Consider the following 25,081-nt stretch of genomic DNA (forward strand, 5'->3'; position numbering starts at 1 on the left):
GGGAGAAAGAACTTTTCTTTGAAGCAGGTGTGAATGTTGTAATTAATCACCTTGATTAGCATTTAATGGCCCTGTGGCTTCAAGGCCTTGCTTCTTCTTGCCTGGGAGAATCTTTTTTTGGGAGGAGTTAGTTGTCCCTGATTGTTTACTGTCTGGATTTCTTCTGTTTTCAGAGTGTTGTTCTTTATTTATTGTCCTGATTTTAGAGTTTTTTTTAATACTGAGGGCTATCTGGGTTATCTAAGTCCACACTGCCCTATATCCCTGTTCAATGTTTAGTGCTAAATTCGCAAATATAGTAATTCCCACATAACATTATCATGTATTGAACTGCTTTTTCTGTTGATTTGTTGTAAAATATGATGTTTTGGTGCTTAATTTGTAAAATCATAATGTAATTTGATGTTTAATAGGCTTTTCCTTTATCCTTCCTTATTATCCAACAGTTTTGCTTATCCAACACTTTTATTTTTCAGTGATTGGTTTGGGGGGGGGGGACGCCAAAATTCTGTTCGCCTACACTTGAAAAATACCTAGGGCTGGCTCTGGTTATATGGCAGTGTAGACTCATGTAATCCAGTTCAAAGCAGATAATGTTTTGATAATCTGGATTGTATGACAGTGTAGAAGGGGCCTCATTCTGCCAGCAAGTGAATGTTTTCTTTTTCCAACATGTCTTCAAAAATTCACTATAATGGGGTTTCAATTGCTTTGCTGTTTTCTATGTCCTGTCTTTTAATATAATTTTAATTGTGTTAATGCTATAGAGCAGACATGGGCAAACTTTGGCCCTCCAGGTATTTTGGACTTCCACACCCAGAAATCCTAGCCGGTTTACCAGCTGTTAGGAATTGTGGGAGTTTAAGTCCAAAACACCTGGAGGACCGAAGTTTGTCCATGCCTGCTATAGAGGCTTATTAACATCACACACACACACACACACATTTTTGTACGTTTTAGTTCATTTAATGGTCTGTAAAACAACAGGTGACTGAAAGCACTTACACACACACAAGCCACTTTAAGTTCTAATATTGAGGGAAAGGAGGATGAGGATGAGAATACCTTTGATGATTGGTAATGGTTATTTATTGTTTCTGACCATTTTTTTTCTTTTAGATTAATTATTGGTTCTCAAAAGGTCAATAGAGCAAACAAATTTCTCTACTGAACTGAGTGGGGAAAAGAGATAGTAAAATACTTGATATTGACATAAGGTGAATTTCTTCACAAACCTGAATTCAGCTATGGCAATGAGTTAAGATCTTTAAAATGCGACATCATCAATCCATCACAGAGTTCCCTAAACTGTTGTCATGTTCCCCAAGGTGAACTGCTAGAAGAAGTTAGTAGAAAGACTCACAAGCTGCTGGTTTTTACTTCTTGAATTGGGAAAGGATCTAAAGAATAGTCTCTGCAATCCATCAAGGGCGGCATACAGCACCTTACTCTTCCATCTTCCTCTGGAAGGTTTTCTTCCTGAAACATCTCCACCATCAAGTGACACCAGGTGACATTTCTGAAGAAAAGCAACTTGCACTGTTTTGACTCTCCTTTTTTCTTCTTTGTAAAGAAACCCCTCCCACATGGCACTTTACAATTCAGCTTTGCTCTCAAATGCAGATGCTTTGGTTCCACAGCTAAGCAGTAGGGCAGGCATGAAGAACTGTCAATCAAGCGCAGTCACAACACATCACATCTTAGCAGAATTATGATGGATTTGAGCATTGAGGCTGGGGGGGGGGGGATCCACAGGAACAAGCAGACGCCACTGAACAAGGAAATCAGAGTAGACAAGCAAGTATATGCTGAACACTTTGTGTAGCAAGCAATAGCCTTTTGCCTTTCAAAATCATCTGATACTATAAAAGCTTTTTGGAAATTCAAATAGAAGGATCCCATAGAGGTGGATTTTAAAATTAGGCATAAAGAAGTGGGAGATAACTGAATCCCAACTGATTATCTATATATACTATAGCAGGCATGGGCAAACTAAGGGCTTGGGGCCGGATGCAGCCCCCTGGGCACTTACCTTAGGCCCTCCTTATTTTCCTTGTCCTCTTGGCATAAGGATATGGTGGCCCACCACATCCTTATGCCAAAAAGATGAGGGAGGAAGGCACACAGCAGCTGAAAGGCCTTTGGAGTACTCTCAGCCACTGTATGTCTTGCCCTCCCTCCGCCATAAGAACGGTGCGAGTGGTCCCATCCTTATGCCAGGAGATCAGCCCGAGGAAGGTACACAACAGCTGAGAGCCTTCCAGAGCACTCTTAGCCACCACCTGCCTCACCCCCCTCCTGGCATAATGCCAAGAGGACAGCCCGAGGATCAGGAGAGAAGAATCGGGGTAGTTGCCGCGTGTCTTGCCTTTCTCCCAGCATAAGGATGGGGTGAGCAGCCCCATCCTTATGGCAGGAGAACAATCTGAGGATGACCTCTACTTTGCCCTTTTCTGGCCATGCCCATCCCCCGTCCCTCCTGGCCAGGCCTGCAATGCGGCCCCAAGGCAAAAAAGTTTGCCCATGCCTGTACAGCCACCAGATTGAGAGAGAGTATACCTCTGAATTTTGGTTCCAGGGTTGGGGTTATTTCTTTCTTATCCTGAAATGGCCCCTGATTAACCACTGGAACATAAGATACTGGACTGGACCTTTGACTGGATCCTATATGGCATTCATTATGTTCTTTTACAATCTTCTGCACCATGTCAACCTATAATCTTTCCAGTCCATCTACTGCTTCAGGGAAAACATGAAGAAAGACATTTAGGAGAGCTAACTGTATTCTAATCTCAGCCTCCCTTCCCAAAGGGCGTACAAATGAAGGAAGGTCACTCATTTAGCTTGTATATTTGGAGCAATTTCAGTAAACATACAGCAAGTGAGCATTTGTGAGAGTTTGTACCTGGGAGAAATTCAGATGCTAGTCATTAAAGTTCTTCTTCAAATATGTGGCTGAGATTTCAAATTTTGGAGTATTCTGGATTTTGGAATTCTGGATATTTAATCTGTGCCAGACAGGCCAATTGACAAAGCTAGTCTGATATTGTCTCCTTTGATTGGAAGTGGCTATCTAGAGTCTTAGTGAAGTCTCTACCTTCCCCTACTATGGAATCCTTTTAAAATAAAGGCATCAGAGACTGAACCTTGCAAAATATGTACCTTACCACTCAGCTATGACAAAAACAATGCATATGCATACCGTAAATAAAGGATACTGCTTTAGATCTAACGAGATAGATGGGACCAGGCAGATGAGAAGAAAAAAGAGGAGAAAAAAGGCACCATCCTCCTGTACTAAACCTGGAAGAACATAAGTCCAATTGCACATGCTCAAGAACCCAGGCCTGGCTCAGCGGGTTAATGTGACAATCCATTTCTGACAGCGTGTCAATACAAAGCAATTTAAGAGTGCATGAAAAATCGACCCAAGGTAACAGGCAATTTCTCTGCTCGGCTGGTTTAGATGGAAGTTGGGTCCAACGAGGCTGGAGTCTCTCAGCAAGCTCATTTCAGTCAGCAATGCCCAGCTTCTGCCATCCCAGGCTGTCACGAAAAGGAGTCTCTCACTAAGCAATGTATCCTGGTAGAGAAAAATGTGAGGTAAAAAAGTCAGACAAAGCTGACTGGAGTAAAACCAGGAAAACTGACTGGAAATCTTTACAGGATCTCTAATAAATCTTGTCAACATAACCAGAGCACGCATTTTCACCACTCAAAATTGGAGCAGCATTTTATAAGTTTTTGAGAAGGGGAAAAATAAAGGACTTCTACAGATCTAAATCTGTCTCTGCACTAGGATTCCCACATCGCAGGGCCTGAAATCTATTCTCAGGTCCTCGGAGCAAAGTGGAGAGCAGTAGCTTGAAAAAAGTGCATATATGTGTGTGTACGCATACACATTATGTTCTGTTGACAACCCAATTTGCGTTGAGGTGGCTACTGTAGATTGTGCAAGGGGTCTCCCAGCCCACAACTCCTCTCCTGTCTCCCTCTTTCAAACATCACTAGGTCCCTTTTCCACACTGCCCTATATCTCAGATCTGATATCAGATTATCTGCTTTAAACTGGATTATATGAGTCTACCGATAATCTGGGATAAGCAAATAATCTGGCACACTTTCCCTCCCCCATCAGATGTCAGAAAGAGTGGCAACATGCCTTACCACCCTTTCTGCCATCACACAGCAAAAAGGAGAGGAAAGTGTGGGTAGCTCCATTGGAGCTATCCAAACAATGCTTTCCTCCCTGTAGTGGTGGAGGAAGTGCCTTCTGGGGCTTCCACCCCATTTTAGGAGGAATGTGGGCAGGGTCTGCTGTGCGTTGTGTGACGGCGCATGACATACCCTGTCCTAGACGTGCATAGAAGTGGCAAAATGGGGCAAAAATGCCCATGTGAAAATGTCCTTTGTTTCAGCCCACAAAAATGCTTAAAATATTTGTATAAATATACCTTCAGGCTATATGTATATAAAACATCCTTGTTTATTATTATTATTATTATTATTATTATTATTATTATTATATATATCCCGCTTTATCTCCCCAAAAGGGACTCAAAGTGGCTTGACATAAAAGCATTAGCACAGAATTTAAAATATATAAAGATACAAAAATTAGAACAGAATTAAACACAAACAGCATGGGGAAAAAATCAGTTAAAATTACCCCTGCTCTTGTATTGCAGGGACAATAAACTGGTTCTTAACATCAATAAGACCAAGGAGCTTGTAGTGGACTACAGAAAGAACAGACCAGAAATCCAGCCCTTGATCATAAATGGAGACCAAGTGAAGTGGGTAGCAGGGCCGGTTCTCAATGGAGGCCCATGAAGCCATAGCTTCGGGTGCAGCCCTTGCTGGGTGCACTCAAAGCGGTGGTGGCGGCGGCGACCATCGGGTCGCTCGCCGTGGAACAAGGAAGTACTTGGTATTCTCACGAGATTTTGCGAGATCTCACAGAAATCTTGCGAAATCTCACGAGAATACCTAGTACTTCCTTGTTCCACGGTGAGTGGTCACCGCCACTGCCGCCGGTAAGTTGGGGGGGACATAATTTCGGGGGGGGGGGGGAAGCAGCCCTAGGTTTGCTTACATACTGAAAAAACCTAGGGGTAGCCAGTTTTTATGTTTCTGGGTGTCACTGTTAAGGAGGATCTGACCTGGGGCACCCATATGGCAGCATTTGTTAAGAGGGCCGAGGAGAGACTGTACTACCTGAGACTTCTAAGGAAACAACTGAATGAAAAACAGCTGGTGACTTTCTACCACTGTGCTATCAAGTGTGCCCTAACCTACTGCATCTGCACATGGTTTGGTAACTGCACAGTGGCAGATAGGAAGGCGCTCCAAAGGGTCACCTCTACTCCACAGAGAATCACTGGCTGCCTTCTTCCCTCTTCGAAAGATTTTTCCAGGTCCTGCAGTCTTAAGAAAGCTCAGAGCATTCTTGGAGCTCCATCTCACCCATCATCTTTTTTTGAATTATTACCTTTTGGCAGATGGTACAGGGTGACAAAGGCAAGGACAAACAGACTGAAATATAGCTTTTATCATAGACCTGTGGCTATGTTGAACTCCATAATTTCACATTAATGTGACATTGGGGATTGTGTGGTGGTGGCTGGGGTGTGAAGGGATAGGTGTGTTGTTCTTATGATGTGTGCTGTGGAAGGCATATAATTTCACTGTGCAATAGTACAATGACAATAAAGATATTCTATTATCTACTCCCAAAGATTTTGGACAAAGGATGCTCATCCTGTAGATCCTGCTTTTTCAGTATTGCTCAGACCATTGATTGAAATGATAAAGAAAAACCTTTTGAAGTTTTTGGACCAGTAGATTATGTTGTATTAGTTGTAGTTTTTTATATATTAAGAAAAAAGTACCTGTATGGTTTTGTTTAAACCCCCAGCGGCACAGCTAACACTTTCTGCTAACTCCAGGCTCTCCTCTTAGCAAAGTTATTGGGAAATAGCAGAATATGAAATCATCAAAGACTTAGAACCACATACCCTGCGTCATCACTTCACGAAGGGATTTAATATGGCTGAAACAGCATGGTAGTGTGGTTTACATGATATTGGAAGAGGATCTGACTGGAAGTTCTATGTAAACATTAAGTTTTCCTTCTAGGGATGCTGCAAGATGGTTGTGAAAATCCCATGGTACAATAAGGGATACCCAAGTCCTAGGTGCTCAATACAAGCACACAAACAATGATTTTTCAATAGCAGATCTGAGTTCGCATGTAAGATTCAGTATTGCCTTTTAGAGGATTGATGCATAAAGCCTTCTGATAGGTGAGGAATAATTAGATGTTAAGGTCCTCTTGTTCCTAAGATTCTACTAAATGTTACATACAATAGTTATAAAGCAAACAAACACCTTTGATGGACGTACAGTATTTTGCAAAGAAAAAGGCCATGCCAGGGAAGAGGTGACATGAAAGAAGCATTCTATCTTCCAGTTTACTCTTTCACCCCAAGGCTGCTTTCCTTTCAGGGTTCAAAAATGTCAGTGTACAAACATGGCTATTGGATTGGCCTTTGGAGTAAAACAGTAACTATCGGAGTAATTTTCTAGCCCGCCTCCTTCCCAGGCCAGAACTACTGAATTATCACACATTTTTGCTGCAACAGCATGGTTTTTTTTTTCTGAGCCTCCATAATCCTCTCCCGCTCCAACCAATTGCCTAGCATTTTGGATGACTGCTCAGAAATGTATAAATTCATTGGCAGTAAGTAATGAAGACCACCACCACACAGTGGGATGTGTGAGGAGATTCTTAATAGTGTCTGGCATGTTCGGAGGAACTAAGCTGTTTCTTATTGGTATTCTTGCTCTGTTTTCCCCTCTTTTTTTTCTTTTTTTTTTTGGTAGGGGGTACCTTGGTAGAGATGCTCTAAAGCAAAGCTATGCCCTATTGTCTGAGTGTTGGATATATGGAAATCAACAGCTCTGGACACTGAAGCCTGCATTGTTCATTTTCTTTGCTTCACAAACTTCCTCTCCAAACCAACAACATTAAATAATCACATGCACACACATTAATATGACAGAATGCTGCAGATTTTGCTTGATGTAATGCTAAATGCAGCAGACAGGGAAAGATGAAATGGAATTCTTTTTCCTCTTCTTTTACAAATTTTATTCAACTAAAAACAGATTAACAAGCCTACAAATTACCCAGTAAAACATTAGAAAAAAAGTTACAAAACCATACCCCATCTTAAAACAAAACCATAGGTAAAGGTAAAGGTTTTCCCCTGACATTAAGTCTAGTCATTCCCTGTATGCATCACCAAATCAAGCAGAATAGCTGCTTTGAGCTCTCCTACTCAAAAATAAAAAGGCAGCAAATGTTTTAAGAAAGAATATGCTCTTTAGAACCAATACAGTAGAGTCTCACTTATCCAAGCCTCGCTTATCCAAGCTTCTGGATTATCCAAGCCATTTTTGTAGTCAATGTTTTCAATATATCATGATATTTTGGTGCTAAATTCATAAATACAGTAATTACCACATGACATTACTGTGTATTGAACTACTTTTTCTGTCAAATTTGTTGTATAACATGATGTTTTGGTGCTTAATTTGTAAAATCATAACCTAATTTGATGTTTAATAGGCTTTTCCTTAATCCCTCCTTATTATCCAAGATATTCACTTATCAAGCTTCTGCTGGCCCGTTTAGCTTGGATAAGTGAGACTCTACTGTACATCATTCTGTGCAAGCAAAAAACAACAACCCCAAAAACCAAAATCTATCATGCTACAGGGATCATTAGTTTTTCAATTACCTCTCTCAATTCTTGTCCCAGATTAAAAGTGTAAGAGGAAGAAAAGGGAAGCAAATTCACGCAATTCATTATTTTGTGGTTCATGACAGAGAAAAAGGATGGGCCATATACTCCATGTGAACCCGTATGTCAAATTCTGTTCTCCTAGAAAGTAAATCTGCTCATGTTTTCTCCAGGGCATCCCAAGAGGCTGAAATACCAGGAGAGTCTGACATTAAAAGAAAAAGAGAGAGCAGTACAGAACTCTACAGTGCCAAACACGTTTCTCCCATCCCCTTCTCTCTGAACAGTTTCTGGTTTTGTGTGGTGAGCAGGCACAGCAGGTGATGATGGCTAGTTTTTGGTGATCAGAGGAAACAGTTACAAGGAGAAAAGGGAAGCAAATAGTAATGGACATGGGGGGTAGCTTTTAAGCCCCTTGTTCTACTTAGAATTAATGTTTGGAAGTTGAGGAGTAATAAAATAAGCAGTAATCCAGAGCTTGAAAAGGTTACGATTTTGGATTGTCACTCCCAGACTCATCCAGCAGTAGCCGATAGGGAGGAAGATCCTTGACTGTTTATTCCTCATGTGCAGGGATGAACTATTTTGGTAGTTTTCTCCCTGATTCTTGACAAAAACTAACCCATCTCCACTGCATTCTTTCAAAATCCCCAAAGTGTTGTGGAAGAATTATTCAAAAATCTCAAAGTATTGTGGGGAAATTCTTCTGCATAGAAAACTGGTTATTTTACACCAAAAAAGAGGTTTCCTGTGCATAGAAAATAAGAGGCGTTGATTGTGGGGGACTTCCGGTGAGCTAGAATGGCGGCGGGACGGACCTTCTGAGAGCTCCTCAAGGAAGGCCACCGATTGAACGGTCGGGTAGAGCTCTAAGCTCCCCTCTCCCTGGGGATTGAACCAGGGGGGGACGCAAAGCCTCCAAAGCGGCACGGGTTCCAACAGACTGCTCCGACCGGGTGGTTTGGAGGACCCGAGCCGGGGAGGGCGCGGACTGTCAACTGGGAAGCGGCATGACTCCGCAATAACCGCCTGCCCGGCTCATTTTAAAAAAGAAAGAAAGTGGAAGAAGACGAATCCGTCCGGAAAGGAGACTGTAAGTTTCCAAAAAAAAAACTTTCTCGCCACTAAGGGAACAATACTGGTTGGACTTAAAGTAATTTAAAGCAACTTAACAAACCCCACAAGGGGACAGGAAAGCTGGGAACGTGGAGGTGTTATAGATTAACGAACGAATACTTGCTAAGTTAAACAATAAATTAACAAAAAGACGATTGGGTAGAGCCATAAGCTCCCCTCTCCCTGGTAGGAGATCGAACCAGGGGGGAACGCAAGCCTCCAAAGCGGTGGTAAGGATCTAAAAAGACCGTACCATACCGCGGAGGGCGCGGATCGTCCAACAGAAAGCGGCGTGACTTTGCAATAAGCCTCATCCTGGCTTTAAAGGGAATGGGGGTTCGGAAACCTGATAACAGAACTAATTAAATAAGAAGCAAAATTCCATTCTTTCCCCAAATTGAACTCCCGAAAAAGAATATATAAGGCTGACCTTGACCGCCATGTTGATCCGCCTACGCCTCGCTTCTTTATAAACAAACACCGAAAACCCAGGAAGTGCGTAGGAGAAGAGGAGCGGCAGAGAACCTCTCCCCCACCGTCCAGAGCGTGACTAAGCGTGACTAAGCGCAAAAAGTAAAACGCTCATAAGAAGAGGCGCAAGAGACGGAAGAGGGGGACGGGAAATTGGGTCCGGATAGAAACAAACCAGGGAAGAAAAAAGGAGGACGAGCGGGAAACGCAAGACGAATTGCGGTCTTAGCAGATAAGCAAAGTCAAGTAAGAATAAGGCTAAGAGCCAACGGCCGACCAGAGTGTGGATGAAAGGAGAGAGAAACATCCCAAATTAGGACATAGACACATGCTGGAACCCATAGTAGTCAGAATGAGGAGAAACCAGTGAGGACTCAACAATTAAGACTGTAAGAGCCTGAAGTGGAACCTAACAGGATTCTACTAACAACGGACTAACCAATAATACGGTGGAAGAGTAATCACAGAAGAAGCAAACCAAAAGACTCGGGGTTAAGTTAAGTAAGGTCTGCCAACAAGAGGGAAGACTAGGAAAGACTAGGAAACACCGAAAGCAGCTGAAGCAATAAATGATGGCAGGTGCTAAACCAAAGTTTGATAAAGATCTAAAGGATGTGAAGGGTCCAGTAATGACAAGAAGACCTTCACAACCGGAGGAGATAAGTATGCGGGACATTATGAAAGAGATTCAGAAACTGGCAGCAACTAATGAAAGCTATCAAAAAGATCTTTATGCAATGTCAGAGAGACATACTGAACAGCAAAAAGAACTGCACCAGGAGATGCTAGAATTGAAAAAAGATTTGAAAGAAGAAATTAGCCAATTAAAATATGAACTTAAAACCACACGCGAAGAAATTCAGGACCTGAAGAGGGCAAAAACAAACATAGAAAAATTACATACAAAAATACAACATAGAGTTGAGAATCTAGAGGGGAAACACACTCAATTAGAAAAAACACAAGAAAGGATGGAACAAAAAGAAATGGAGTTCCAGTTAAGGTTTAGAAACATAAAAGAAGAAGCTAATGAAAACATCAATCAAATCATAACAAAGTTATTGGCAGAGCTGACACAGTGCTCGGAACAAGATATGGGAAAAGAAATTGACAGATCCTATAGAATCCAGACGAACTATGCAAAAAAGAATAAGGTCCCGAGGGACGTGATAGTGCACTTCGTCAAAAAAAGAATTAGAGATGAGATCCTGATACAAAACAGTCGGCAATCTCTAACATACAAAGACTCAAGAATTGTAATTCTGAAAGAATTCCCCATAACCACACTAAACAGACGCAGGAAATACTTTTTCCTGACCGAAGAACTTAAAAGACAGAAAATAAAATTCCGTTGGGAAAGAACAGAAGGGATTATGGTCACGCATAAGAATGAGAAACACTGGCTGACGTCAGAAGAAAAGGCGAAGGACTTCTTCAAAAAAATAAAGGAACAAAAGCCAGAGAAACAATCTGAAACCCCACCGACAAAACAGAATACAAAAAGGGCAAGATACTATTCCCCTGAAGACATAACAGGGAAAATAACGACGGAACTTATGGAATCAGACAATAACGAACAAGAAGAAGTGGAAGTAGAGACTCTTTCCAACGTGACAAACCATGATGACGTATGACTTAAACCGACAAATTAAATGTATCTCAAACAATATTAATGGTCTAAACTCACCCAGTAAAAGAAAAGTGGTAACAAATTGGCTTATAAAAGGAAAATATGACATAGTGGCTCTTCAAGAAACACATATCGCTCAAAAACATATAGCCCTGTGGGAAAATCCAAAAATCGGTAAAAAATTCTATTCGGCAGATATCAAAAAGAAAAGAGGTGTGGTCCTATATATCAAGGAGGACATCCCAGCTGTTTTAAAATTTAGAGATATGGAAGGCAGATTTGTGGGAGTTGAAATCACAATAGGGACTCAAAAAACGTTAATATGCAACATTTACGCTCCAAACGGCCCAAAAACACAATTCACCAAAAACTTAAGGGAGCAGATAGCCAAAACAGAAATTGAACATATAATGGTCTTTGGCGACTTCAACGGAATCCTAGATGACAACATGGACAAAACAAAAAAGGTCAAAAGATCTAATAAAGGAAATAGAGGGGTGCTGCCCAAAAATATGTTTACGATGAAAAAGGAATTCAATCTGCAAGACATCTGGCGCTACCTCAACCCTACAAAAAGAGATTATACATTCTACTCGAGCCGTCACCAAACTTGGTCACGTATCGACATGGTATGGTCATCCAACTCTATAGTGACCAAAGTCTCAGACATGAAAATATTGGCCAGAGACAAATCGGACCATAGCCCAATCGAATTAATTCTAAATTACAAACCATCCTGTTACAAATGGAGACTGGATGAAAATTTAATTAAATCAGAAGAGGATATAAACAGATACAAAGAACTGACTAAGGAATTCTTTAAAATAAACAGCTCAGGAGAGACAAAAACTCAAATAATTTGGGACACATACAAAGCCGTAATGAGAGGCTACCTGATTCAACAAAAGGCCAGAAAGAATAGACAAAAATTCCAAAAAATAAAGGAACTGGGAAAAGAAATCGATAAAAAAGAAAATCAACTAAAAATGAATCCAAAAAACAAATTAATTCAGGAACAAATAAAGGACTTGAAAAAAGAAAAAGATCACATAGAATTGGAGAACATTGCCAAGAAGTTAAAATTCATAAAACAAGATTATTTGGAAAATGCTAACAGACCAGGAGCCTGGTTAGCCAGAAAAATAAGGAAAAAGCGCCAACAGCAACTAATAATTAAAATAAAAGGGGCGAACAAAAATCACACAAAAGACGAAGAAATTATTGAAGAATTTCACAAATTCTACACCAAACTATACAAAGAGAACCAAGTGAATTATACAAAAATAGCCCAATATCTAAGTAAGCAAAAATTAGAGAAAATTTCCGAAACACAACGTGAGCTACTTAATAAAGAAATTACAGAAGAAGAAATAAAGAAGATGATAAAATCGCTGAAGGGGAATAAAGCGCCGGGGCCGGACGGCTTCTCGGCCGGTTACTACAAAACATTCCAAAATGAGATATCTGTCCAGCTTAAAACCATAATGAACCAAATTCTACAAGGACAAGAAACTCCAGAATCTTGGAGAATGGCGGACATAATCACGATCCCCAAAGATAATTCGGACACATCAGAGGTAAAAAATTATCGCCCAATATCTCTACTAAATCTAGATTACAAAATCTTCACGGGAATACTAGCAAATAGATTCAAAAAAAATTTAAACTCTTGGATTTCGGAAGAACAAACCGGCTTCCTACCGGGGAGGAAAATGGGGAACAACATAAGATGCATCGTAGATATTATCGAATACTACGATAAAAACCACCAAAAAGAACTGGCTCTGTTATCAATCGATGCTGAAAAAGCATTCGATAATTTGAATTGGGGATTTTTCAAATTACTCTTTAAAGAAATAGACATCGGTTATCAGTTCTCAAATGCAATCGAAAAGATATATGAATCCCAGAGGGCTAGGCTATTAATCAACGGTCTAACTTCAGAAGAAATCAAAATTGAGAAAGGAACCCGTCAAGGATGTCCACTCTCGCCCCTCATTTTTATATTTGCCATTGAGATACTCTTAAAAAATATTAAGGAAGACAAAGAACTAAAAGGGGCAAGAATAAAACAAAAAGACTACAAATTACGAGCTTTCGCGGACGATGTTATATGTATCATTGAAGAACCAAGGAACAACATGCAGAAATGGATATACAAACTGGAAGAATTTGGCGAATTGGCGGGTTTCCACTTAAACAAACATAAGACTAAAATACTTACAAAAAATATAACTAAATCGAATCAAGAAAAATTACAGAAAAGCGTAGGCATCACCGTGTCTCCGAAAATAAAATACCTGGGAATATGGCTAACACATAAAAATGCACAATTATTAGAAAACAATTATTATGTAAAATGGAAAGAAATAAGTAAAGATCTGGAAAACTGGATGAACCTCAAAATTTCACTAATGGGGAGAATTGCACTAATAAAAATGAATACCCTTCCCAAATTATTGTACCTTTTTCAAAATCTTCCTATTATCCGGAGCACAAAAATTTTTAACAGCTGGAATAAAGAAATTTCAAAATTCTTGTGGAAAGGAAAAAGACCTAGAATTAAAAACTTAATAATGATTGACGCTAAGACCAGAGGAGGATTTGGCCTCCCTGACTTGAGACTTTACTTCGAGGCTTCAGCCCTAACGTGGGCGCTGGACTGGGCTCTCCTGAAGAATGACAAACTGTTAGATCTGGAAGGATCCGACCTACGCCGAGGCTGGCACGCCTATATCGGATATGACAAAAGAACAATCGAAAAAGGTTTTGGAGACCACTTCATACGCTCTACAATCATAAAGGTATGGGAGAAATATAAACCATACCTATACAGGAAAATACCGATGTGGATCTCCCCTTTGGAGGCCAACCAAAGAAAAATTCTGGGATGGCAACGATGGCCAACATATAATGAAATACTCATTAAAAGAGGGAACCAACTTCAACTGAAAGAACAAGAGGACTTAAAAAGGATGTACCCAAATCTAACCTGGTTCCAATATATACAACTAAAAGAACAATTTGGGATAGACAGTAAAATTGGCTTTAATGAAAAAGAAACAATTTGGGACAAGTTACTAAAGAACGGGAAAAAAAGTATTACAATTCTATACAATACATTGTTAGAATGGTCGACGGAGACGGAAGCGGTCAAGGCATGTATGACAAAATGGGCCAGAAATATTGGAAGACAGATCAAATTTGACGAATGGGAACAAGTTTGGAATGTTAAATTAAAGTATACATACGCGACAGACCTGAAAGAAAATTGGCTCAAAATCTTTCACAGGTGGTATATAACACCGGAAAAATTAGGCCGAATGTACCCCAATACCCAAAACAAATGCTGGAAGTGCAAAAATCAGGTAGGCTCATTCTACCACGCATGGTGGACATGTGAGGAAACTCAGAAATATTGGAAAATAATACACGCCGAGACACAGAAAATAATAAAAAAATCTTTCCCTCTAAAACCAGAATATTACCTCTTAGGAATAACCGACAAAGATATGAAGATCAACAGAAATGAAGACATACTTTTTACATATCTGTCAACAGCAGCGAGAATTTTATACGCAAAATATTGGAAAACACAAACCATACCAAGCACAGAAGAGTGGATCGCGAAAATGGATGAAATATATGATATGGACTCACTAACTTTCCTGATCAAACAACACAAAGGGCAACCAATGAAATGTACAGATTGGTCAACCTACAAGGAATACAAGCATCAAAGGAAAGGGAATTAACTAGCTGAATAATTCTAAAGAACAATAAACTTTGATCGGTTAATTCAGAAAAAGAAAACAAAAACCACCCAGGACTCTAGGGAACATTGGAACAATAGCAAATTATACCTAAGTGACGAGGATGGAAGACTGAACCCCCCCCCTCACTCCCCCCCCCTCTCCCATCCCCCTCCCAACCTTTCCCCCTTTTTTCCTCGCCCCCTTTTTTTTTCTTCTTCTTCTTTTATTCTCTCATTCTATCTTTCCTACACCCACCATTGTTCTCACTCTTTTTATGTATAGAAACACTCAATAAAAAAAAATTAATAAAAAGAAAGAAAAGAAAATAAGAGGCGTTGAGCTGAAACAGGAGGCTTGGCAAAGAAAAATGTTTTTCTACGCAGAATACCTCCTTTGCAACAATCCAGGATGTTCAAATACTGAGAGAAAATTGTACAATATCCTTCCTGGATTATTACTCTTTCTAAGAGGATTTCTTGACTTTGGAACATATGCCGTATTTTCCATTTTTGTTAACCAAAAAGGAACTCTAATAACTAATACAGTAGAGTCTCACTTATCCAACATTCGCTTATCCAATGTTCTGGGTTATCCAATGCAGTCTGCCTCCCGCCCGGATGTACAGCTGTTTCTCTAGGCAACAAGGATTAAACTTTTTACGCATTTAATTTCCAACAATGTTGTTACTGTAAGTTCATTTTATGCAATTCTATCTTTATTTGTAGTCAATTAGTTAGTTGCCAATGTTTTTGTAGTCAAATTTTCAATATATTGCGATGTTTTGGTACTAAATTTGTAAATACAGCAATTACTACATAACATTACTGTGTATTGAACTGCTTTTTCTGTTGATTTGTTGTAAAACTTGATGTTTTGATGCTTAATTTGTAAAATCATAACGTAATTTGACGTTTAATAGGCTTTTCCTTAATCCCTCATTATTATCCGACATTTTCACTTATCCAACGTTCTGCCAGCCGGTTTATGTTGGATAAGTGAGACTCTACTGTATATCTAATAACTGTGGCCTAAAAGAAGTATTGTCTTCATGTTGTGTTCAGATCCTGGTTGTTGGCTGTTATTTGTTATCAAGTCTGTTTTGAGTTATGGTAACACTATAAATGGAGGACTTCCAAGTGTCCTAAGGTGCAGCTACACGGTAGAATTAATGCACTTTTGACAACACTTTAACTAGCATGGCATTTGACCCACACTGTGAACTCTAGTTGGCTGTTGTAAACTAATGTGGATGCTTGTTTGGATTTCTATATAATTTTATATAATTTTGTTTGACTGCAAGTAGTTTAATTTATTGATGTTAGGTTTAAGTTATTGATGTTAGACTTTAAATTGATGTGAGGTTTTAATGTTATTTTTGTATGTGGGGTTTCTCTGGGATTTTTATGTCAGTATTTGTTTGTTTATGGAGGCATTGAATGTTTGCCATTTTATGTTGGAATCAGCCCTGAGTCCCCTCAGGGAGATAGGACGGAATACAAATAAAGTTTTATTATTTATTATTATTATTATCATGGCTCATTGCTATGGGATTATAGTAATTGTATTTTGTTGAGGCAACTGCACAGAGAAGGCTAAAAACTTATAGCATTGAACCATGCCAGTTAAATTAGTATCAATCTGCATTAATTCTACAGTGTAGGTGCACCTTTGGTCATCAAAAGCCCTGCTCAGATCTTGCAGACTTGGGGCTCTTTTGCTGCTGCCTTCCAATTTACAAAACATTATTGCCTTTTAAATGAGTCATGCCATCTCAGGATATGTCCAAAGCACAAAAGTCTTAGTTTAGTCATTTGGCTCATGTACATGTACTGTATGTCCCTTCAAGTGACTTGCCTTAGAAAACTCTATGAAAATCATGTGGACTTTATGAGATGGGCTTGCCTCTGAGTATTCCTTACCCCCAATGGCGCAGCAGGTTAAACTACTGAGCTGCTGAACTTGCTGAAAGGTCGGTGGTTCGAATCCGGGGAGCAGGGTGAGCTCCTGCTGTTAGCCCCAGCTTCTGCCAACCTAGCAGTTCAAAAACATGTAAATGTGAGTAGATCAATAGGTACTGCTCCAGGGGAAGGTAACAGTGCTCCATGCAGTCACGCCAGCCACATGACCTTGGAGATGTCTATGAACAATGCCGGTTCTTTGTCTTAGAAATGGAGATGAGAACCAACCCCCAGAGATGGACATGACTGGACTTAATGTCAGGGGAAAACCTTTGCCTTTTAACCTTATTCCTTACCAAAGAAAACCCTATGAAATCCATGGGGTTGCCACAAGTCCACAGGTGACATGAAGGCACACACGCACACACAGTTCACACAACATCCCTGATGACGTACCTATGAAGTCTCAATTTAAAATTCTGTTTGCTAGTAAAAGTATCTCATGATTTTTCCCACATGATCTATCCAACAAAAAACAACACATTCAATGCATTTCAGAGGGGCATATCAATATGTGCCTATATGCAAGTACATCTTTTTTGTTAAAAAAAAAGCTTCAAAGCCAGATGGCCATGACAGTATCTTTCTCCTAATAAACAGATTTATTAGGAAATAATATGGTTAGCAACAGTATAGAAAATCTTATTTACAGGAGGATCTGCATGCAAGGAAAGCTCCTACTGAGCAGCCTCAGATGGTCAGTGGAAATACTAATGTAAACATCCTGACTTTCATTGAATCTTGTCCTATCTTTGAAAGCCTATGGCAAGAAAAGCAAAATCACAAGAATTTGAATCCCATTGGTCCTCTGCCTCCCAGAATGTCAAACAGACCTTTCTAGTTTTCAAAGCACAGCATTGATGCTTCAAAAACTGCAAATTAACTCTGAATTACAACTATTACAAGAAATTTTGCATGCGGCACTACTGCAGCCACAGAACACCAGCTGGACCCGATCCAAATCCTCACATTTACACCTCTCATCTGCATCTCAACAGCACAGAACTGGTGCCACTTCTTGATGAAACACATATGGTTTCTTGATTCACACTAGAGCTTGATGCAAGAGCAGGGAAAATGTATTTAATGAAACCAATGCTGACGTTTTTAAGAAAACATCAACTTCTGACAAAAAAAATCAAAATATTTCAATTAGCACCTAAAATATTCCAGCAAGAAGAATCTGTTTTCTGACTACTTTGTTCAAAACATTAAAGCAGCGACTTTGCTACATAAATTCTCACATCTGCACATACCCAATGTTAGAACTGTACATTAGGAAAGCACCCACTTTTGACAAAACTAAATTATCTCTCCCTCTCTCTCTGGGCTCATTCAGAAGGGGGAAAGTCTGTGGAAGTAGGAAGAGTTTCCAGTTCTTTTTATTTTTATTTTAACTGCATATTCCTAGGTTTGCATCCAAACTCTTTCTTGAAATATCCTGGGTATTCCTCGCTCTCTTATTTCCACTGTTCACGTGTCAAATCTAGATTAATGTAAAATTACAGAAATTGATTTTCACCTATAACACTGAATCTACTTTATTATTATTCATGAGCTACACTAAAGTGCTAAAATAGTCTCAAAGCACAGCTAATGTTCTACACCAGTAGAATATTAGGGTCATTTTGTCTTTGTGTATCATTTTTCTTTCCCTCACTTTGTTGAATTTGTGTCCTAGGAAGAATACCGGTGGTGGCCATCTTAGGTAGCTCCAGGATAATACAAATGGACAGTCAAGAAGAAATGCATTTTATTTTGAAAAATACTTGATTAATTTGAATTGATTAAGGAAAATGTTGGCAATACAGGGGCTCCCAGGAAATACTTTGGGAAGAAGAAATATCACATTAATCTAAAACAATTAAATCAGTTTGTACAAGAATATAAAACGAGACTTTCAGATACTTTTTTCTCATCTGGAGGGACCCTCTGTCCTCTGTCTGTCACAGACAGACATCTTCAAGCAATATACAGGAAGAAATTAGAAAGAACCCTGCCTAGAAAAAAGCCACTGACAATTCTTGATGAGATGGGCCAATACTCCGATTCAGTGAGGCAGCTCCTAATATCCTTGCTGCCCTGTATATGAGAGCACATAAGAAGTCGACTCTTTCTGACAAATGGTCTACCTAGCTTAATATCTACCTATCTGTGTAAAGCCCTAGAATCTACTCAACATTGCTTCTTGCTAAACCATAAAGCAGTAAAATGTTAGCATTCTAGTTATACAATGCAGATTTAATCAATCAACACACTTCAGTGGGTTTTAGACCCAGATCTGGTTTAGAATGCAAGTGTAGTCATGGACAGTTCATTCAAACTCAATCAACAATTCACCATTAAACTTCGAACAATAAAACTTCATTTACTAAAACAAAGAAAGGCACAGGACACATTATGCTAGCATTTACGTACTATCCTATTTGTAGCCAGATGTCTACCCAGAAATCCCTTTTTATCTTCTGAGTTTTATTCCTGAATAATTGTGTAAAGACCTCCAGGTCATATTCTATTATCTTTGACCAAAACAACATAATTTAAATGCATGTATCAACTAAGAAGATAATGGCAATAATATATACGTGAGGAAAACCTGAAATAAAATTGCTGTGCTGCATTCGTCCTAAAACAAGCATCCTTCTTCAGGATCCTGGTCTTTCTACTTCTTTTCAGCTTATTCCTCTACCTTATGCAGCTACTGGGCATGCTCAGTCTTCATTGGGATCTACTTAGGAATTGTTGCTTGTGCTGCACACGATAGAGTAATATTTTCTGTAATTCTGCAAACTGAGGTTTACTTTCTTCTTGTTTCTCAGTAGCTCCATGATGACTTCAATCCGTTTGTTAGGAGTGCTACCAAATCACAATAAAATAGGTTTCACAGATTTGGGGCTTTCAGACTACAATAACAATAGCTTCCACAGTCAATATGACCGCTGAATACATCATGTAGGAAACCTGGCAGAAAATACATATATCTCTCCTTCTTTTATCTGGTTTGATAGTTGGAAAGGTAGCCAAATTGAGATGAATTAGGAAAATTATGATAAAAGCTGAAAAAATACTTATTCTTTCATTTTGTATAGAAAGCAGATGACATAAAACCTGACACAGAAAGGACAGGCTAGTTTTTCTCACTATTTGATATATTCACATCCTTATGTGCTGTAGTATGTTTTCTATGTATGTAATTCTAGATAAGGTGTTGGAATTATATGTCCTGCAAAGGTTGCTGAATTACAACAGCCAGCATTCCTCATTATTGCTTTTGCTGGTTGAAACTACTGGAAGTTGTAGTCCAACACCATCTGGAAGGCCACATGACTCCCACAAATGTATTAGATGAAGAGACAGATATGTTGTGATGAACAAATCTCTTTCCCACCATCAAAACTTGGTCTTATTTCTCTCTAAAATGAATTACAACTAAATGAGTTGTAAAAATTAGTGGTAGAACCACCTCTCCTTCTTTCCAAAGAAGCACTCTCGTGTTAAGATTTCCCAAATGAAAATAATAACTAACAGCAAAAAGAAATCAGAACTGTTTTATACTGTTATTCTGATAGCCACTAGAAAAAAAAATAGGAGGGAGAAATATAAGATCACACTTGATGAAGTGTGGTAAAATAATTCTCAAGGTTTTATCCTATAACCTCATCACACTTACCTAAATCAGCATCCTAGGATACTTTTACCGTGTCTTCTGGATTGAGCCTCATGCCGGTCATCACATGATGTCGTGTGACTTCTGGCGGAGGCTTCACCCCCAACCAAGGTGGAAGTATCACTGGACGCTTTTCCCCAAAGCATGGGAGGCAGTGCAGATCCTCTACAGAATGGTGACGCTCCCCACGTGTGATTTATTTAGAATTTCAAAATCTGAAATACTCTAAAATCAAAAGCTGTCCACTTGGGTGGCTAAGTAACATCCTTGATTTCTGAATTACCTTCAGGCTATGTATATATGGGATAATGAAACATTAATGGATTCCGTTATTAGATTTAGGTCTCATTTTCAAAATCTTATCATGCACATATATACAAATAAAGGTGTTCCAAATTCTTAAAAAATCAGAAATCCAAACCATATCTGTTTCCAAGCATTTCAACCTGTAAAAACCAAATAATGTGTTAAGAATAAGGCAGGTAATTTTAACAAACCTGTGGCTTTGATTTTTTTTCATGCTTTTGTCCAATTCCAATCCTTATTAAGGTATGTAAAACAATTCCAAATTTCAATTTACTTATTTCCTAAATGTCCTTATGAGAAAGCAACCCTCACAGCATTCAAAAAACGATTGCTTAAACTCCCCATTGCAGCTTTCCCCCCTCACCACTGCTATGCAATGAGAAGAGCCATGTGACCATTTTCAGTCCTTTATATATACAGATGGAGAACCCCTCATATGGTCTGAACCTCACAACCATCCAGTTTCGACCCTGGGTTCCTCATCCTAGCATCCTCCTTCAAGCTCTACTGAACTAAAATCTTCCCCAGAACAGGAGAGAACTCCAGCGGCAACAGAGCCATCAAGACTAAGCCTGCATAAAGCCTGAATTAAACAGAGGTGACAGAAATATATATTGCTCCAGTGCTGCCAAATCCAACTGTAAGACACCCATATAATCACACCACAGGGAACCCCATTCAGTCTAACTTTAAGTAACTCAGAGAAATTTATTGGCCCATATATAAACAAACAAACTTCATTAAGAAAGAGTTAAGGTTCCCTTGGGTTCACTTTTTCCATCCCAGAATATCCTCCCAGCCAAAATGCAAACCTCATACTTTCAATAAATAAAACACTGGATTTTGTTACACCAGAAGGTCTTGTCACCTTTACTACAATCATTTTTAGAATGTGTAAGCTTTACTCAGTCTATATTACCTCTTACTTTCCTCAATTCCAACACCTTCCTTATACAAACTAATACTTAGCTGGGTCCCACCAACTCCTATAGCTAATTTTGTATCATCCCTAATGAAGACTTATGTTTGCAATTTGTCTCCTTAAAGCTTGTAATAGTAATACACTTTATTTATATTCCGCTTTATCTCCCTAGAGGGACACAGAGAGGATGACAGAATACACATAGAAGGCAAACATTCAATGCCTTTACACGGTGAACAACGACATACAATACACAGACAAAGGTAAAGTTCTTCCCTCTTTTCATCTCTGGCCATGGGGAGGTGCTCTTGTTCCATTTTTCCATGCCAAGGAGCCTGTTGTCTGTAGACATCTTTAATTATGTTGTCAGCATGTCTTCATATCTGCTCTTTTACTTTATCGCCGAAGCAGTACCACTTGATCTACTTGCACTGCATACTTTCGAACTGCTAAGTTGGCAGAAGCTAGGGCTGACAGTCAGGAGCTCACTCCGACTTGTGGCTTTGAACTGCCAACCCTGTGTTTGGCAGATTTCCTGTAGCTAGCGGTTAACCCATTGTGCTACCACAGCCCCTAATATTACAATTTCAGTGACACAGTTCTTCAACCACACCCCCAAGGGGCAAAATAAGTGCAATGCCCATACAAATAAGAACCAAGCCCCCATAAATAACATTTCCTTCAGTCCCCAAATTTCTAGCATTGCAGAGAATGAGACAATGGCATGTACTGGGTTGACAGTTCTTGCCTACTACTTTTCTTTGGATGCCTAAACAGTATTTATAAAAAATTAACACATTTCAACTTCCTGCAGTGATAGAAATCTGGTGAAAAAAGAACTTTTCATTGGGGGAGGGGGTGGAATTCTTATTTGGAGGACAACACTCTTATTTCACCCCCCCCCCCCCCAAAAAAAATAGTAATACCCATGAGGATCCTGCCAAATTCCTCCTAGGACCAATCTACACAATAATCTTTGCTTTTTAAAATGGTTGTTGTTTAAATAATCCAGGCACTGAGAACCTGCACTATATTACTGAATGTTTTATTGGACTCTAATTCGCATCAGTAACAAGCAGCCAAGTGAATGGCCAAGTGTAATGATCATTGTAGTAGATAGCAAAACGCTGCCCATCTCTGCCCTTGAGCTTTAAGATAAAAAGATGCCTTGATACCATTGTGAGCAAAAGCATTCCAAAACTCTCAGCATTCCAAAAGGGAATCCTTGTAGGTTTTACCTATCAGAAGTCCAGATAGTAGAGAATAAAGGCAGTGACTTCATCCACAGCATGGGTACTTCGATCCACTGTAGATGACCACCCCATCTGAACTGCCATCAGATGTAACGGTTTTGAAGCTGTAAATCCCAGGTTGGTGGTGAACAGAGGAATCATAAGAACCTCAGAAATAATTATGATTGCAATACCAAACTGAAGAATAAGCAGGACATATGGAGAAATAGAACAAAAAAACCCCTCTGGAAATAAGATTTGAAGAGGAAGGCAATGGTATACCTCCTCCAAACAAATCTTGCCAAGAAAACCCTATGATAACCCTATGACTTCAAGGCACACCACTGTCACCACAACAACAAATGTCAGGAAATCTTGAAGCAGTAAACCAGATCCCTAATTTTTATACACACTTACTTGGAAGTACTGTATTATTAAAACCAATTAAGGTTACCTTTGAATATATAGGTTTACACTGGTAAAAAGAGACTGACAAGCTGCAGAGTATGTTTGGGGAAGGTATGCTTCAAATGGATATTGGTGGTCAGGGGATCTTCATAAGAACGTCATCAGTGCTTACTTTTAAAATGCTGCAGTAGAAAATCCGAAAATACAGCAGGAGGGGAAATGTGACCCTCTAGATATTGTTGGCCTACAAATCCCATCATCTTACATTGCTTACTGTGCTAAATAGGGCTGATGAGAGTTGCAGTCCAGCAACATATGGAGGGCCACATGGTCCCCCAGTCTCCTAAAACAGCATCCCCTGCAACAAAATTTTTAAAAACTCAGTAAGAAAGAATTAATTCCAAATTGCAAGATGGAAAATAGATCCAAAAACAAAAGTTTTACTGGAGGTCTAAGACTGAAGTTGCACCAGAATATCCTAACATTCATACAAGATAATTAACTCAAATCCCACATTAAAACTGTTTCAAATAAATGCTGTTCCTGATTAAGCTCAGCAGGAAGCCTTCCAAATAGCACAAACATCAAAACTGTGTTGTAGAAAAGAAAAAGAGCTTTAAAACCACGTACATACACACAGGAGAGAAGAAAATCTAGGCGCTGGCACAATTTTACTTAGTGTAGCTATAAAGCTACAATTCTACACACACACACACACTTATACATACACATATATACTTTAAAGGAAACCCCGTTGGGACTTACTGCCAATTAACCATGCATAGGATCAACCTTAACAGTGCACAGACTCAGAGCAAGGAAAAAAGAAAGAAAAATTAAAGGTTGGAAGGAATTATCTGATTTTGGAGCAGAGGAAAGCAGACACCCCTGAAAATGAAGATTAACATTGTTAGAAAGAATTGTATGTCAATCTCTACAGGACTTAGGCCTTTGTTCAAGCAATATAGATCTTTCTAAATCAACAATCCCTCAGAGATCTTCATATGCCTCCCTCTTCCCCTTGTGAAGCTTCCTGTCTGGAGTTTAATTAATGCTGTAATCCTAAATGCAAGCATTATAAATCTAATTGCTATAAATGGAAATTATTGCTACATTAGCCTACTTGTGGATCTAGGTAAATCAATGTGTGCATCACCCTCCTCAAAATATACATGCACCCAGATCGTATCTATCACTTAGAAGTCAGCTTCTCCTTTTAACTGCACTTGCCCCAAAGTAGACGAGGAGCACAGCCCCTCATATACATACTTACTTGAAAGTAAGCACTAAACTGATGAGACTTTTTTCTTTCTGGTATAGTTATCAGGTAATTATCTTCAGGCACTTGGGCTAAAGATAGCCCAGCAAACCTGATTGGGGATAGTCATACATTTTCAGAGTTATGTAAAATTATGGTCACTCTATGACACATTATTCAAAACACTAATGTGCCACATCTACACTTTGCATTTTCCCCAGCATGGAGACAACAAATCTAAACCTATCTTGGGATAATACATACCCTCCAACATTTCAGATGAAAACTGGGACAGATATGGCCAGGTGATATCAGTGTAATTAGAATGGGAACAGTAATTAATGAAGAGATCTCACAAGGTAGGAGAGATTATGATAGTTTGCTTTTGCCTGATCCTACAGCAAAAAGCAAGTTTCTCCTCCCTCCTACACTCTCTTGAACTGAGTGCAAATTACACTTCAATCTTTGTGCCTTCAACACATGCTAATAATTAAGTAAGCCAGGGATAAGGAAGGAAAATGGGAGGAGAAAAAGCAGCTGGAAATGTGTA

The 25,081-nt window shown here is 39.3% G+C and overlaps 1 protein-coding gene and 1 long non-coding RNA gene across 3 annotated transcripts in view; one reads left to right on the forward strand and one right to left on the reverse strand.

Moving 5' to 3' along the window:
- Positions 1 to 395: 395 nt before the first annotated feature.
- On the reverse strand, positions 396 to 25,068 carry LOC134296027 (uncharacterized). Of its 2 annotated transcripts, none has more exons than XR_010002583.1 (3): positions 24,796 to 25,068; positions 3,203 to 3,583; positions 396 to 1,771 (listed from the first exon to the last, which is right to left on the reverse strand). It is a non-coding gene; the product is annotated as an uncharacterized LOC134296027 (long non-coding RNA). The 2 variants fall into 2 exon arrangements; XR_010002584.1 differs by lacking the exon at positions 24,796 to 25,068 and adding an exon at positions 23,904 to 24,786.
- LOC100551794 (clathrin heavy chain 2) overlaps positions 22,882 to 25,081 on the forward strand; it is a 43,313-nt gene continuing 41,113 nt past the window's right edge. The window contains exon 1 of the mRNA XM_062969806.1: positions 22,882 to 23,003. The gene's annotated coding sequence lies outside the window, so the exon portion shown is untranslated. The remainder of the gene's footprint in view (positions 23,004 to 25,081) is intronic.

This window comes from Anolis carolinensis, chromosome 2 (assembly GCF_035594765.1).
Source record: "Anolis carolinensis isolate JA03-04 chromosome 2, rAnoCar3.1.pri, whole genome shotgun sequence".
Taxonomy (NCBI): domain Eukaryota; kingdom Metazoa; phylum Chordata; class Lepidosauria; order Squamata; family Dactyloidae; genus Anolis; species Anolis carolinensis.